At 42.9% G+C, this 17,634-nt stretch overlaps 1 protein-coding gene across 1 annotated transcript in view; it reads left to right on the top strand.

Annotated features, from left to right (window-relative positions):
* LOC110308162 (uncharacterized) overlaps positions 1–16,153 on the top strand; it is a 76,570-nt gene extending 60,417 nt beyond the window's left edge. Inside the window, exon 19 of the mRNA XM_085828685.1 lies at positions 15,416–16,153. The gene's annotated coding sequence lies outside the window, so the exon portion shown is untranslated. The remainder of the gene's footprint in view (positions 1–15,415) is intronic.
* Positions 16,154–17,634: the final 1,481 nt, after the last annotated feature.

Raw genomic sequence — 17,634 nt, 5'->3', positions numbered from 1 at the left:
CATCCATTTGGCTAGGAATTTCATAAATTCATTCTTTTTAATAGCTGAGTAGTACTCCATTATGTAAATGTACCATAATTTCTGTATCCATTCCTCTGTTGAGGGACATCTGGGTTCTTTCCAGCTTCTGGCTATTATAAATAGGGCTGCTATGAACATAGTGGAGCATGTGTCCTTTTTACCGGTTGGGACATCTTCTGGATATATGCCCAGGAGAGGTATTGCTGGATCCTCCGGTAGTACTATGTCCAATTTTCTGAGGAACCGCCAGACTGATTTCCAGAGTGGTTGTACAAGCTTGCAATCCCACCAACAATGGAGGAGCGTTCCTCTTTCTCCACATCCTCGCCAGCATCTGCTGTCACCTGAACTTTTGATCTTAGCCATTCTGACTGGTGTGAGGTGGAATCTCAGGGTTGTTTTGATTTGCATTTCCCTGATGATTAAGGATGTTGAACATTTTTTCAGGTGCTTCTCTGCCATTCGGTATTCCTCAGGTGAGAATTCTTTGTTCAGTTCTGAGCCCCATTTTTTAATGGGGTTATTTGACTTTCTGGAGTCCACCTTCTTGAGTTCTTTATATATATTGGATATTAGTCCCTTGTCTGATTTAGGATAGGTGAAGATCCTTTCCCAATCTGTTGGTGGTTTTTTTGTCTTATTGATGGTGTCTTTAGCCTTGCAGAAGCTTTGTAGTTTCATGAGGTCCCACTTGTCAATTCTTGATCTTACAGCACAAGCCATTACTGTTCTATTCAGGAATTTTTCCCCTGTGCCCATATCTTCAAGGCTTTTCCCCACTTTCTCCTCTATAAGTTTCAGTGTCTCTGGTTTTATGTGAAGTTCCTTGATCCACTTAGACTTGACCTTAGTACAAGGAGATAGGAATGGATCGATTCGCATTCTTCTACATGTTAACAACCAGTTGTGCCAGCACCATTTGTTGAAAATGCTGTCTTTCTTCCACTGTATATTTTTAGCTCCCTTGTCGAAGATCAAGTGACCGTAGGTGTGTGGGTTCATTTCTGGGTCTTCAATTCTATTCCATTGGTCTATTTGTCTGTCACTATACCAGTACCATGCAGTTTTTATCACAATTGCTCTGTAGTAGAGCTTTAGGTCCGGCATGGTGATTCCACCAGAGGTTCTTTTATCCTTGAGAAGAGTTTTTGCTATCCTAGGTTTTTTGTTATTCCAGATGAATTTGCAGATTGCACTTTCTAATTCGTTGAAGAATTGATTTGGAATTTTGATGGGGATTGCATTGAATCTGTAGATTGCTTTTGGCAAGATAGCCATTTTTACAATGTTGATCCTGCCAATCCATGAGCATGGGAGATCTTTCCATCTTCTGAGATCTTCTATAATTTCTTTCTTCAGAGACTTGAAGTTTTTATTATACAGATCTTTCACTTCCTTAGTTAGAGTCACGCCAAGATATTTTATATTATTTGTGACTATTGAGAAGGGTGTTGTTTCCCTAATTTCTTTCTCAGCCTGTTTATTCTTTGTGTAGAGAAAGGCTATTGATTTGTTTCAGTTAATTTTATATCCAGCTACTTCACCGAAGCTGTTTATCAGGCTTAGGAGTTCTCTGGTGGAATTTTTAGGGTCACTTATATATACTATCATATCATCTGCAAAGAGTGATATTTTGACTTCATCTTTTCCAATTTGTATCCCTTTGATCTCCTTTTGTTGTCGAATTGCTCCGGCTAGGACTTCAAGTACAATGTTGAATAGGTATGGAGAAAGTGGACAGCCTTGTCTAGTCCCTGATTTTAGAGGGATTGCTTCAAGCTTCTCACCATTTACTTTGATGTTGGCTACTGGTTTGCTGTAGATTGCTTTTATCATGTTTAGGTATGGGCCTTGAATTCCTGATCTTTCCAAGACTTTTATCATGAATGGGTGTTGGATCTTGTCAAATGCTTTTTCCGCATCTAACGAGATGACCATGTGGTTTTTGTCTTTGAGTTTGTTTATATAGTGGATTACGTTGATGGATTTCCGTATATTGAACCATCCCTGCATCCCTGGGATGAAACCTACTTGGTCAGGATGGATGATTGTTTTGATGTGTTCTTGGATTCGGTTAGCAAGAACTTTATTGAGGATTTTTGCATCAATATTCATAAGGGATATTGGTCTGAAGTTTTCTATCTTTGTTGGGTCTTTTTGTGGTTTAGGTATCAGAGTAATTGTGGCTTCATAGAATGAGTTGGGTAAAGTACCTTCTGTTTCTATTTTGTGGAATAGTTTGTGAAGAACTGGGATTAGATCTTCTTTGAAGGTCTGATAGAACTCTGCACTAAACCCATCTGGTCCTGGGCTTTTTTTAGTTGGGAGACTATTAATGACTGCTTCTATTTCTTTGGGGGATATAGGGCTGTTTAGATCATTAACCTGATCTTGATTCAACTTTGGTACCTGGTATCTGTCTAGGAACTTGTCCATTTCATCCAGGTTCTCCAGTTTTGTTGAGTATAGCCTTTTGTAGAAGGATCTGATGGTGTTTTGGATGTCTTCAGGATCTGTTGTTATGTCTCCTTTTTCATTTCTGATTTTGTTAATTAGGATGCTTTCCCTGTGCCCTCTAGTGAGTCTGGCTAAGGGTTTATCTATCTTGTTGATTTTCTCAAAGAACCAGCTCCTTGATTGGTTGATTCTTTGAATAGTTTTTCTTGTTTCCACTTGGTTGATTTCTCCCCTGAGTTTGATTATTTCCTGCCGTCTACTCCTCTCGGGCGAATTTGTTTCCTTTTGTTCTAGTGCTTTTAGGTATGTTGTCAAGCTGCTAATGTGTGCTCTCTCTAGTTTCCTTTTGGAGGCACTCAGAGCTATGAGTTTTCCTCTTAGAAATGCTTTCATTGCGTCCCATAAGTTTGGGTATGTTGTGGCTTCATTTTCATTGAACTCTAAAAAGTCCTTAATTTCTTTCTTTATTCCTTCCTTGACCAAGGTATCATTGAGAAGAGTGTTGTTCAGTTTCCATGTGAAGGTTGGCTTTCTATTATTTATTTTGTTATTGAAGATCAGCCTTAGTCCATGGTGATCTGATAGGATGCATGGGACAATTTCAATATTTTTGTATCTGTTGAGGCCTGCTTTGTGACCAATTATGTGGTCAATTTTGGAGAAGGTACCATGAGGTGCTGAGAAGAAGGTATATCCTTTTGTTTTAGGATAGAATGTTCTGTAGATATCTGCCAGATCCATTTGATTCATAATTTCTCTTAGTTTCTCTGTGTCCCTGTTTAGTTTCTGTTTCCATGATCTGTCCATTGGTGAAAGTGGTGTGTTGAAGTCTCCCACTATTATTGTATGAGGTGCAATGTGTGCTTTGAGATTTACTAAAGTTTCTTTAATGAATGTGGCTGCCTTTGTATTTGGAGCATAGATATTCAGGATTGATAGTTCCTCTTGGAGGATTTTACCTTTGATGAGTATGAAGTGTCCCTCCCTGTCTTTTTTGATGACTTTGGGTTGGAAGTCAATCTTATCAGATATTAGAATGGCTACTCCAGCTTGTTTCTTCATACCATTTGCTTGGAAAATTGTTTTCCAGCCTTTCATTCTGAGGTAGTGTCTATCTTTTTCTCTGAGATGAGTTTCCTGTAAGCAGCAAAATGTTGGGTCTTGTTTGTGTAGCCAGTTTGTTAGTCTATGTCTTTTTATCGGGGAGTTGAGTCCATTGATATTAAGAGATATTAAGGAAAAGTAATTGTTGTTTCCTGTTATTTTTGTTGTTAAAGTTGGCATTCTGTTCTTGTGGCTGTCTTCTTTTAGGTTTGTTGAGGGATTACCTTCTTGTTGTTTCTAGGGTGTGGTTCCTGTCCTTGTATTGGTTTTTTTCTGTTATTATCCTTTGAAGGGCTGGATTCGTGGAGAGATAATTCGTGAATTTGGTTTTGTCGTGGAATACTATGGTTTCTCCATCTATGTTAATTGAGAGTTTGGCTGGCTATAGTAGCCTGGGCTGGAATTTGTGTTCTTTTAGTGTCTGTATAACATCCGTCCAGGATCTTCTGGCTTTCATAGTCTCTGGTGAAAAATCTGGTGTAATTCTGATAGGCTTGCCTTTATATGTTACTTGGCCTTTTTCTCTTACTGCTTTTAGTATTCTATCTTTATTTAGAGCATTTGTTGTTCTGATTATTATGTGTCGGGAGGTATTTCTTTTCTGGTCCAGTCTATTTGGAGTTCTGTAGGCTTCTTGTATGTTCATGGGCTTCTCTTTCTTTAGATTTGGGAAGTTTTCTTCTATAATTTTGTTGAAGATGTTTGCTGGTCCTTTGAGTTGAAAATCTTCATTCTCATCCACTCCTATTATCCGTAGGTTTGGTCTTCTCATTGTGTCCTGTATTTCTTGGATGTTTTGAGTTAGGATCTTTTTGCATTTTACATTTTCCTTGATTTTTGTGCCGATGTTCTCTATGGAATCTTCTGCACCTGAGATTCTCTCTTCCATCTCTTGTATTCTGTTGCTGATGCTGGTATCTATGGTTCCAGATTTCTTTCCTAGGGTTTCTATTTCCAGCTTTGCCTCATTTTGGGTTTTCTTTATTGTGTCTACTTCCCTTTTTAGGTCTAGTATGGTTTTGTTCATTTCCATCATCTGTTTGGATGTGTTTTCCTGTTTTTCATTAAGGACTTCTACCTGTTTGATTAGGTTATCCTGTTTTTCTTTAAGGATTTGTAACTCTTTAGCAGTGTTCTCCTGCAATTCTTTAAGGGATTTTTGTGCTTCCTCTTTATTGTCTTCTACCTGTTTACCAGCGTTCCTTTTTATTTCTTTAAGTGTGTTATTAAAGTCCTTCTTGAAGTCCTCTATCATCATCAGGAGATATGCTTTTAGATCCGTGTCTAGCTTTTCCGGTGTGTTGGGGTGCCCTGGACTGGGCGAAGTGGGAGTGCTGGGTTCTGATGATGGTGAGTGGTCTTGGTTTCTGTTAGTAAGATTATTACGTTTACCTTTCGCCATCTGGTAATCTCTGGGGTTAGTTGTTGTCGTTGTCACTGTTTAAAGATTAGAGCAGAAGCTGTGTTCCACTCACCAGCTGTCTCAAAATCCTGTGGCTGGGGTCGTGGGTAGCTGGCCGTACCCCGGTGCTGGTCCAGCCGGAAGAGGCCTGTGGTCCTACTCAGGCCGGTTTTCTGCTTCCCTAACTAATGCAGTCTCAGGTCCCGCGCGCAATTGGATTGGAGCAGAAGCTGTGTTCCACTCACCAGAAGTCTTAAGATCCTGTGGCGGGTGATGTGGGTAGCTGGCGAGTGTCTGCCGACCCTGCGCCCTAGCTTCCCAGGTGCTTTTCTGACCGGAAGAGGCTTGTGGCCCTATGTAGGCCGGATTTCTGCCTCCCCAACCAGAGCAGTCTCGGGTCCCGCGTGATTGGACTGGAGCAGAAGCTGTGTTCCACTCACCAGCAGTCTCAAAATCCTGTGGCGGGGGTCGTGGGTAGCTGGCAGGTGTCAGCCGACCCTGCGCTCTAGCTCCCCTGGTGCTGATCCGGCCGGATGAGGCCTGTGGCCCTACTCACGCCGGTTTCTGCTTCCCTAACTAATGCAGTCTCAGGTCCCGCGCGCAATTGGATTGGAGCAGAAGCTGTGTTCCACTCACCAGAAGTCTTAAGATCCTGTGGCGGGTGTTGTGGGTAGCTGGAGAGTGTCTGCCGACCCTGTGCCCTAGCTTCCCAGGTGCTTTTCTGACCGGAAGAGGCTTGTAGAATTCTATCTTTATTTAGTGCATTTGTTGTTCTGATTATTATGTGTCGGAAGGAATTTCTTTTCTGGTCCACTCTATTTGGAGTTCTGTAAGCTTCTTGTATGTTCATGGGCATCTCTTTCTTTAGGTTTGGGAAGTTTTCTTCTATAATTTTGTTGAAGATATTTGCTGGTCCTTTGAGTTGAAAATCTTCATTCTCATCTACTCCTATTATCCGTAGGTTTGGTCTTCTCATTGTGTCCTGTATTTCCTGGATGTTTTGAGTTAGGATCTTTTTGGATTTTGTATTTTCTTTGATTGTCGTGCCGATGTTCTCTATGGAGTCTTCTGCACCTGAGATTCTCTCTTCCATCTCTTGTATTCTGTTGCTGATGCTCGCATCTATGGTTCCAGATTTCTTTCGTAGGGTTTCTATCTCCAGCGTGCCTCAATTTGGGTTTTCTTCATTGTCTCTACTTCCCTTTTTAGGTCTTGGATGGTTTTATTCAATTCCATCACCTGTTTGGTCTGGTTTTCCTGCAATTCTTTAAGGGATTTTTATGCTTCCTCTTTAATGTCTTCTACCTGTTTAGCAATGTTCTCCTGCAATTCTTTAAGGGATTTTTGTGCTTCCTTTTTAATGTCTTCTACCTGTTTAGCAGTGTTCTCCTGCAATTCTTTAAGGGATTTTTGTGCTTCCTCTTTAATGTCTTCTATCTGTTTAGCAGTGTCCTCCTGTATTTCTTTAAGTGTGTTATTAAAGTCCTTCTTGATGTCCTCTACCATCATCATGAGATATGCTTTTAGATCCGGGTCTAGCTTCTCTGGTGTGTTGGGGTGCCCTGGACTGGGCGAAGTGGGAGTGCTGGGTTCTGATGATGGTGAGTGGTCTTGGTTTCTGTTAGTAAGATTATTACGTTTACCTTTCGCCATCTGGTAATCTCTGGGGTTAGTTGTTATCGTTGTCACTGTTTAAGGATTGGAGCAGACTCTGTGTTCCACTCACCAGAAGTCTTAAGATCCTGTGGCAGGTGTCATGGGTAGCTGGCGGGTGTCAGCTGACCCTGCGCCCTAGCTATCCCGGTGCTGGTCAGACAGGAAGAGGCTTTTGGCCCTACTCAGGCCGGTTTTCTGCTTCCCTAACTAATGCAGTCTCAGGTCCCGCACGCAATTGGATTGGAGCAGAAGCTGTGTTCTACTCACCAGAAGTCTTAAGATCCTGTGGCGGGTGTCATGGGTAGCTGGCGGGTGTCAGCTGACCCTGCGCCCTAGCTACCCTGTTGCTGGTCTGACCGGAAGAGGCTTGTGGCCCTACTCAGGCCGGTTTTCTGCCTCCCCAACCAAAGCAGTCTCAGGTCCCGCGCGATTGGACTGGAGCAGAAGCTGTGTTCCACTCGTCAGAACTCTCAAGATCCTGTGGCGGGTGTCGTGGGTAGCTGGCAGGTGTCAGACGACCCCGAGCCCCAGCCACCCCGGTGCTGGTCAGACAGGAAAAGGTGTTGGTTCCTTTTTATCAACTTGACACAAACTAAGAATCATCTGAGAAGAGCGACTCTTGATTCACGAACTTTCTTCATCAGATTGGCTTGTGGGCATGTGGGACATTTTCTTATTTGCTGATTGCTATGGGTGGGCACAGCCCACTGTGGTGGGGCTGCCCCTACTCCGGTGGTTGTAGGTTATATACTAAACCAAGCTGAGCAGGCCATGGAGAGCTAGCCAATAAGCCATATTCCTCCATGGCTGTGGCTTCAATGCCTGCCTCCAGGTTTCCATCATCTTAAGCTCTTTCCCTGCCTTCCCTCGTTAGTGGACTGTGGTGTTGAAGTGTAAACCAAATAAACTCTGTACCCCTCAAAATCACTTTTGGTCAGTGTCTTACCACAGCAACAGGAACCAAACTAGGACATCAAGGAACAGACATGTTTGTTGTAAGGGGCACCCTGACTGCAACATAACCCGGTGAGTATCATCACAAGGCTGAGGATGTGTGAGGAGTAGAGATCTTGAGTGACAAGGGGAAGTAGCAAAGAGGGGATGGGATAGACTGGACCCATTTTGTGAGACCCCTTTTGTTATTCTTGCAGAAGTAATTCACCATGAGAGGAGTATTTATCACTTCACGAGGGAGCACTCAATCCAACCACCCGACACTAGGCTTTGCCTCTTAAAGGTTCCAAACCTTTTTAACACCACCACTTTGAATGCCAGTCTTCTTGAACATGACCCTAGGGCATCCACTCAAACCACATTGAGCCCTGGTAGCCTTCTGCCAGGATTTGGGCAGATGACAGCTGAAACTGCCCAGGCTGGCTATTGAAAAATTCTATCCTACCCTCTGTGGTTTGCTAGGATGGGGTGCTGTGGAGCCAGGAAGAAAGAGGGCTCCCACTGTGCAGCATGGCACAAGAGAAGTGCACAGGCTTCTCTTGTTCTTAGCATTCCTGTACTTCCCCCACATTTTTGTTCTTCAACCTAAGATGGAAACAGCTTTATATCCTCACACAATGTGGAGGACATTTGGTATCCTGCATTATGAAAATTACAGTCACCAGATTTTTAGAAACAGAAGAAACTTGGAATATGATCTCATTTTATTCTCCTATAAGAATAAACTTCAGATTTGGAGAAGTTAAGAGACTTGCTTTTTAAACTTCACTCTTGAAAGTGTTCTCATGGGGGAAGTTGAGGTTCTTTACAGCCTGTGGATAGGAGTCAGGGGCTTGGACTGTCCCAAATCTGTCACTTAATTTAGACAAGCCACTGCTCTAGAACCTAGTCACTTTGTTTCATATATGAGGTAAATTCCTAAATGGCTTAAAAGGACCTGGCTCTCTTTAAAGTTTAATGATCCTAAGTGCATCCTTTCAGGGGTAGCAGATCTCCTTAACAAGAGTGTTGAAAGGGTTCCTGGAAAAGCATGCTCTTGTGTTTGGGTGGCTATGTTTAAAGATTATCTGGGAGGCTCAGGCTTGCACACACATGACTTTACTAACAAGATCCTAGGAACAGGTGGAGATGTTTACTGCTATGGGTACAAGACAGAAGGGACCTCACAATAGGTAGTTCACTTGGGAGTTTGAAATGCAAGGGTTAATTCCTGAAAGTTAGGTAACTTGGGATAGTTCTGAAAACAATGCGGTGATTTGCTAATATTATGGGATATTTCATTTATTTCATGACACTTTTGATTGAACGATAATATGATCATTTACCTAGCCGAAGTTATTCTGAATCCCATTGTGTTAGTTACTTTTCTTGTTGCTCTGACAAAATATCAAGCAGAAGCAACTGAGGGGGGAAGACTCCATTTTGGATCCCAAGCTCAAGAAATACCAGTTTATCATGGTGGCCAGAGTTGGCCAACCTGTGTTGCTGTGACTGACAGGAGGAAAGGGGCCAGCCTGTGCTGCGGGAAGCATGGCGGGGCTCTTTACATCTTGACAGAATGGGAAAAGAGCATGGGCTGAAACCAGAGGTGGATATAGCCTTAGTGTCCCATTCCAGAGCCAGCTCTTCCAGTGGCTGGGCCACACATCCCAAAGGTCATACAATTTCCCCAAACCACAGCACCCACTGCTCAGAACAGGAGCCTGTGTGCTTCAGTTGATATCCAAACTGTAACACTTACGTTAGGAGAATCTGAATTACTCAGAAATAATTATGTGTGATATCGATCTTTAGCTTGATTCTTTTTTTCTGAGCAGTATTAAGGTCTAACTGCTTTCACCAGAATCCCACGCAGGTGGCTGGAAAGGGAAGCATCCAAAGCATTCAAATGCTTTTGCCAATAAAATGGCAGAACTAATTAGACGAGTGATTGTTTACTGGGGGACTGAAATGACAAGAAGGCAGAGACGGATTCTGTCATGCTTGCTGCCACCTGATTTATAAGTGCATTACCTAAAATAATTGATAGACCTCAGGTCTGCCCTTTGTACTAATTCTAGAGTTTCTTTAAACACGTCTTGAGATTAACAGCTGTCCACAGTTATAACTTAGGGCAGATTCAGTTACAGGGCTGGACGTCAAGCCAGGCTTTTACCTGAAAAGGGGGAGAGAACATCACTTCCTGGATTATATGAACTTTTAAGGCTATCTGTTACATGAAAGGCTGTATGCTAGAGTAGAGGATGAGAGGGAGAGACTCCCATTTTCATGAAATGTTTTCAGGCATTTATTGCTTTATTGTTACATGACTATCTTTATTTTTTAAAGATAGCAATATTTAAATTAAATAATATTGCTTTCTTGTTGGAGGTTTGAATATTTAAGATAAATTGAAAAGCTAACCTATAGCACTGGGGCTTGAGAAGGTCCTCAGTTAAGAGTTCATACCACTCTTTAAGAAGACTAGAGCTTGATTTCCAACACCCACTTTGGTTGCCTGACAACTGCCTGTAGCTCCAGCTCCAGGAAGACCTGATACTTTTGACCTCCAAGGGCCCCTGCATTCATAGGCTCATACCCACATACACACACATACTTAGAAATAACAAAAATACATCTTAAAAATTAGTTCTAAGCTATGTTCAAAATACAAAGTGTTACTTTTAGAATACATACATATATATGGATGTTCATATATATGAAATATGGGAAAACAGAGTAAAGAACAGAATTCATTTTGATCTTAGAAAAGGTTTAGAATTTGAATATTGATTTTTTTTCTAACCCCAAATTTTAACAGTTTATAAAACTTGCAATCCTGTTAAAGGATGCCTATTCAGACTCTTAAAATAAAGACAATGACAGGCCTCAGAGTTCAGTAACGGAAAGGACATGCTGCTGGTGGCTCTGAGCTACTGGGAAGAAAGAGGCTGTGGTTGCTTCAGCAGTGATGCAAATATTTAGGTTGGAATCAAAAGATGAGAGTGGGGCTGGTTGAGAGATGATTCTTCTCTGTGGGCCTCTCATGTTTGTACACATCTCCCGAGCAGGGATACCGAGTGCCTTTGTTCTGAACTACATTTCTCATCATGTTTCTGCCGTAAACATCTATGGTTGATAGAAACAGTGACTTCCTCTGGTGCAAGGTGGATGTACCTCTCCCCATAATGCAGTTCTCTAAGCCCAGCTTCTTTTACTGTGACAGGTGTCATCTGGACCATGGAAGTTGGGAAATTAGCATCAATGCTGACTCTGGTCATTGCTGTTGGTCCTTTACCTTCCACGCAGGAAACTTATTTCTTCCCTCAGCAGTTTAACTGTGAAGGCTTGCTTATCAGCTACAAGCGTATTCATGTGCACATACCCACACACATATGCATAAGTGTATGTGTGTGGCCCCTTACAGTCAATGATAAGCCTGATGTTCCAAAGAGGGTAATGGAACAGCGTGTACTGTGGCACCAGGCCATGAGAAACCACATCTTAGATGGTGACTGTGACTGGCTCTCTATCTTAAGAGCCAAAAAGTGTGTGGAAGAGGACATTAGAGGGAATATAAGGTGGGGGAGTCCAAGAGAATGTGCATATGTGGAGCTCATGGCCCGTGAGGACTGGTAGAATAGCCGAAGCATTCCCTAGGGGAGGGAAAGGTCAGATATATTTATATGATAGAGTCAGGACTGATGGGATCGGGGAGGAATCTCAGAGCCTGTGGTCAGTCCTGTCATATCCATCCCTAACGCTGCCAGAAAGTCCAAGTGGTAAAAGCTTGGTCTTTGAGAAGCCACTTCTAGGAGATGATGGGACTGTTAAAGGTGAGCCTTCTGGGGGTGGGGAGGTATCTCTAAGATACTTAAGATGTGCCCTTGAAGGAGATGGTGGGACCCCAGGCCCTTCCTTGTCCTCTCATTTGTTTGTGTGAGTTAAGTGATGTAGCTGCCACACCTTCCTGCTAGAATGTCGTCTCTTAAGAGTAACAACATAGCCAACCTGTCACAGTCTGAAGGTCTGCAGTCTTAAGCTAAGGCAAAGCTTTTCTCATTCTAAGTTGGTTGTGTCAGGCGTTTGCCCTAGGAGTGGAAAGCAGTGAACTGTGTGACTGGACAGTGATGCTCTTTACTGAGATGCAGGGGGAGAAGTTCTGGGAAGGGGGGATAAGACTGAGTTATAAAACAGCAACAGTCAGGCTGAGGTGCTTATCAACAAAGAAGGTGAAATAGAAGTAAGAATGGCTGATCTTGAACTCAGAAAAGTGTCTGGGAGGAAAAAATATCTGGAAATTATTAGAGTGTCTATGGTCAGCTCATTTTGTGTATGGGGTTAGTAGTCAAGAGAGTAGCCTCTGGGACCTGATAAAAATTCTTCCATGTCACTTTGTGACAAGCTCTTCAAGAACTTTGATCTCCTGGTTCATAAGAGTCACCTTAAGACAACACATAGCGTGCGTAAAATTGCCAGTAATGTTATTTGGATGTGTTTGTTGGCACCAAAAGATAATGTTGTCTAAAGAAAAAGTAGGTGTAATAAGGGGAAAGAGTAGGGTCAGAGGTCGGGGGCCTTCAAATAACCCGAAAAGAAGCACCAGGCAGTTAAGGCAGGAGCCAGAAGAGTCTCAAGAAGGGGAGTGTACAAAGGCTGGGGTCAAGTAAGCTCTCGCCATGCAAATGTGAGGACCAAATTTATGATCACCAGAACCCTCATACATGCTGGCTGGACATGTAATTACCTGTAATCACAGCCTGGGAAGGCAGAGACAGGGGATCCTCAGAGCAAACTGGTTATGGAAACTATATTGGGAAGCTCTGGGCTTGATTGAGAGACTTTACCTAAATTTATAAGCTGGAGCAGAAGTGGAGGATGACTGTCACCATCACCATCTGTCCTCCATGTATACTCCCACCCACCTACGTCCACTGACACACATGCAAACACATGTACACAAGACGTATGAAAATGAGGAAGAAATAAAAAAGAAAAAGGGAGGTGTGGTCTGCCTGGAAAATCCATCGGAGGGAGCAAGACAGTGGAAGGACCACTTTGCTGTTTCTGGATTTCACAACCTGGAATACCTGAGTGGCTTTAACACATAGATTTCTCAGTGTCATTCCAGTGTAGGGGAGGATGCAAGCAGAAATGGATGGGCAACAGAGAGAGAAGGCAGCAAGAGAAAACTATCTGGGAGAGATTTGTGTGAGAAAATGAAATGGAAGGCTTGAGGCAGAGGGTAGGTTGATGTCAAAGACAAAATGCCCGTTCTTCTCATCTTTTGTTGTCATCAGCCTGTGAGGACAGGGGAATAAGTCTCTCTTACTTTAAGATAACCATGAGGCTCCACTCTGTGCCAGACTCAGTGTCAGGTAGTTTAAAACATCCTTGAGGAGGCCCTACTTGTATCAGGTGGTGGGGAGTCAGAGTGAAGAGGACAGGACCAGTCCCTTCCTGGAGATTCTTCTGTGTTGGTCAATACTCTACAGGAAGGCACGGACTCAAGGCTGGGTCAGGGTAAAGGTGAATAGAGGTTAGATGCTATTGGCAGTTGAGTTTAGCACAAAAGGCCTTTGCCATCCCCTGGGATGAGCTGTAAGATGCATCAAGGGTAGATGCTGATGATACAGAAAGGAAGTTAATCAAGAGAGTTTGGGTTTGGAAAAGATACTATTGACATCTGTTGGTAAAGTGACAACGGTTAAAGTGTGGGCTTCCAGTGAGCCAAGCAAACTAATCTTTAGCTTAGTGTTTAGAATGTGAAAAGTACAAGGATATCTTAATAGAGTATGAACTTGTGAGCTTGATCCTCTCCTGTGTAGCCTGTAGTTTTGTGTGCATTGCTTTGTGTTCCTGGCTGGTTGCACACACACACACAAACACACACACAGACACACACACCCTTACACCTGCCCAGAGCTATCTTGGATCCATGGATAAAAGGCACATACACACTTTAGCTCATTTTAAACTGGCTTATTGGTTCTGTGGCTAAGCCTTCTGTAGCTAGCCCTTACCTTCACTCCTAGCTCAACACCTCTACATCTGCCCTCAGCTTAGTTGCTCAGTTACCTTCTCCGAATCCCATTGGTCTTGCTGCCCAAGACAACTTTTGGGCCGTTTTCCCTTTCTCCCTAGATTTTGGAAGATCTCCCCTGTATCTCCAAGTCTGTCCTGTCGCTCTCCCCCAAGTGTCTATCTCCCCCAAGTTTCTCTTCCTCTTTCCTAGCCTGCCTGAACCTGGAAGTCCTACCTCTTTCTTTCTGCCCAACCATTAGCCACTGGCATCTTTACTGATAGATCAAAAACCAATTGGGGGCAAGGACCTTCAGCATCAGAAAACATAGATTCTTGATCAAAGCGTCAGAACCAACCCCCCTACACCTGTGGATCACACCCCGTTTGCGGTGGTCACATGTCAGACATTCTCCATATCAGACATTTACATTATGATTCATAACAGTAGTAAAATTACAGTTATGAAGTAGCAACAAAATAATTTTATAGTTGGGGTCATCATGACATGAGGAACTGTATTAAAGGGTCACAGCATCAGGAAGGTTAAGAACCACTGATCTAGACAGACTCCAGAAGAGCCCCTTGCATGTTGAGTATGGGAGACTCTGCTTTGCCGAGCCCATACCCACGTGTTCAGGTATATCTCAGTTTCTTTCCATCTCCTTTCTTTCTCCTGATGCTAGTGCTTGAAATTTATATTAAAATATCTTAATAAATGGCACGTCTTGGTGCTGGAGAGATGGCTCAGTAGTGAAGAACAGTGACTGCTCTTACAGAGGACCCAGTTTGGTTCTAAGCACTCACATGGAGACATATAGCCATCTATAATTCTAGTTATAACTCTATGTCCTTTTCTGGCCTTCATGGGTACCAGACATTAAATGTTATACGCATACATATATTCAGGCAAAACACTCATATACATTAAAACATAAACAAAAGAAAACCCCTCGAACTTTGCTTCATAAATCAAGTAAAGTTAAATAAGATGGGTATGTCCTGGGGCTATAGCTCAGTAGTAGCCTAAGAATGAAAGAGGTCCTAGGTTTTTGTTCAAAAAGTCAATTTGAAATTATTGTAGGTGATTAGGTCAACTGTTAAATGGGTCTACTTCAGAAAACTATAAAGAGGGGTGGCTGATACTTTTTCCCCTTATAGGATTCCTTTTAGGGGTGGCAAATTGTATTGTCTTTGTAAAATCCCATGGCATAATTTTAAAGTAATCCACCAGACTGTAACTGTCAGAGCCATCTCATTTTCTCCTGTGCTCTCAATATATGTGGTGTGTGTGTGTATGTGATTTACTCATTTTATGTGTGAGTGTTTTGCTTGCATGTGTATCTGTGTATCATGTGTGTGCTTAGTGCCTGCAAAGGTGAGAAGGAGGAAGCAGATCCCTTGGAACTGGAGTTACAGATGGCTGTGAACCAACATGTGGGAGCTGGGAGCTAAGCTGAGGTCCTTCATTAGAGCAACATGTGGTCCTAACTCAGAGCCATCTCTCTAGCCCCATCCCCTGCACCATGCTTTTCCTGCACCCTGACAACAGAAGGCTCATATTCTCCAACAGATCCCCAGGAGGGTCTTTGTGCCCCACAGTGAGTGAATGTGACAGTTACACCCTTTTTCGGTGTAACTGGTTAATTTTAGGTGTAATACAATTTCAGGAAATCTCATTCTAGGCAGGGTTTAGTTGAACGAGTATCCATTTCTTCTTACAGTTCGGTTTCAGACTGTTAAATTCTGGAATAACAACGCTGCAATCAGCTATCACTGTGGCTTCATTAAATTCTAATGCCCTGTTTTCTTCTCTCCCAGGATTCTGCCCTCAGAAGCATGTTAAATAGATTACTTCGTTTGAAGTAGGAAAATAGTAGCATGTTTTCCTGGCTCTCCAGACCTCTCCCAGGATGGAGGCAATCACATTCACAGTGAGGAAGCATCTGTTCCCTAAAGAAGTCTCCGTGGACTTTGGCTTGCAGCTGGTGGGCTCCTTACCCGTGCATTCTCTCACCACTATGCCCATGCTACCGTGGGTGGTAGCCGAGGTACGAAGACTCAGTGGCCAGTGCTCTAAAAAGGAGCCTGTGACGAAGCAAGTCCGCCTTTGGGGTTCGCCCTCCGGACTGCAGTGGGAGCCTGACCTGGAGTAAAGTCAACCATGGGACCCACTCATCTGTTCCAGCATCTTTGAGTGCAAGCCTCAGCGTGTGCACAAACTGATTCACAACAGTCACAACCCGAGCTACTTTGCTTGCCTCATTAAGGAGGATGCTGCACACCAGCAGAGCCTCTGCTGTGTTTAAAGCGGACGATCAAACAAAAGTTGAGATGGGGATCAAAAGATGAAGCGGCCAGAGTTTGTGCGGTGCCACGGTCGGGATGCTGGTTTCAAGTACACTGGGAGTAATGAGGAAACGCTGCCATTATACAGAGGTTGCTTAACAGAATTTGGGACTTAAGGGACAGTTTATAGTGTTTGTCGAAGGATGTTTATAATGTATATTTAAAATGATAAGCTTTGGGGTTCAAGAATTCAACAGAAAAAAAAAACCCTGATTACATTTATAGATGAGAACTGAATTGTCAGGACTCTTGTTCCTCGTGGCTTTTGTTTAGAAACTTCAGTGTCTCTCGAGGCATGTGAGCCATGGGTGATGGGGGTTAAAGTAAAAAGAAAAAAGAAAAAAAATATATCATGGCCCAGTGCTTGATGTTGCCCAAGACTGAGTTTCTCATAAGCGACTAGGTGAAGGCCAGGCTATTCTATTGCAAACTGTGTTTTGAGTAGCAAAGTTCTAGATTGGTGAAAAAATTAAGTTATTAATAAACCACTAAGACAAATAGTTATTTAAAACCATAGAAATATACTTTTAGCTACTTTCCCAAAGGCACAGAGAGCATTTACTCAGACAAAGGTCGTTGATGAGAACAGGAGCTATGAGTCTAAGCTTTGATACAATCAGGGCTCCTTTGTGCCTTTTTCCTGTCACCAACTTCTGGTCAGATCCAATCAACCAGGTATTATGATGTGTCTGAGAGGAATGTATGAGGTGAGGTCAACACTGCTATTTCCTGTCTACTTTCTGCTTGCATGGTGACCAGAATTTTTTGCAGTTCTTTGCAGGGCTCACTTCAAGTCCCTCATCCATTTCATAAATATCAGTGTATGTAAAAATGAAAATAGGATCTATGTAAGTAGTTTCTCAGCTGGACCAGTGGAGGAAAATATACTTTAGTACAGTACACAAGAGACAGTCATGGGTCCTACAGCTAACTTCATGAGTGGCTTGAAGAATATGTTTGCTGACTCAGGAGCTAGGCATAAGCATCCTGGTGTGAATGGAACTGTATAGGTCACTTGTACCAAGCGAGGATGCTAAGGAAATGACAGTACAGTCTGTGATTCTCAGGCTTTCCTTTCTGTCCTTTCTTTTTCTTTCAGTCACAGAGGTTGGTCTTGAACTGCTAATCTTCCTGCTTCCACCTCCAACATGCTGGGGTTACATGAGTGCCCCACTATGACCAGCTAAGTCTTCCTAATTTCAAGTTTAGAATGTGAATAGAAATGCCAACATTTTCTATTGCTTCCTACCAGGTTCTTTTGCATACTCTCCAGGCTATAAGAATATCCTTTGGAAATGAATGTTCTTGATGCCAAGTCGACCTTGACCCTCCATGGCCTCAGGTTCCCTGTCAGGGGGTTCAGCTAATAGCAGAGAGAAAAATATTTGCCAAAAAGCTGCAACCATGCTGAACATGTACACTCTTTCTCTTGCCCTTAATGCTCTGTATAGCAATTCACAGAGCACCGGCACCACACCAGGCATTGTATGTAGGCAATCAAGAGGTTATTTGAAGGATATAGGAGTTGATATGGAGGCTGTTTGCAAACTCTGATATTTGAGAGACTAGAGCATCTGCAGGTTCTGGAGTCTGTGGGGATCCTGGAACAAGTCCCCTGAGGATGTTGAGGGACAGCAGGGGATTTGTGGAGTTTCACTTTTGTTTGCTACTTTTACTCATTGACTCTGTGG

The sequence above is a fragment of the Mus caroli genome, unplaced genomic scaffold, assembly GCF_978045245.1.
Source record: "Mus caroli unplaced genomic scaffold, Mus_caroli_1 scaffold_2, whole genome shotgun sequence".
NCBI lineage: Eukaryota > Metazoa > Chordata > Mammalia > Rodentia > Muridae > Mus > Mus caroli.
This window is presented reverse-complemented; position numbering and strand designations above follow the sequence as displayed.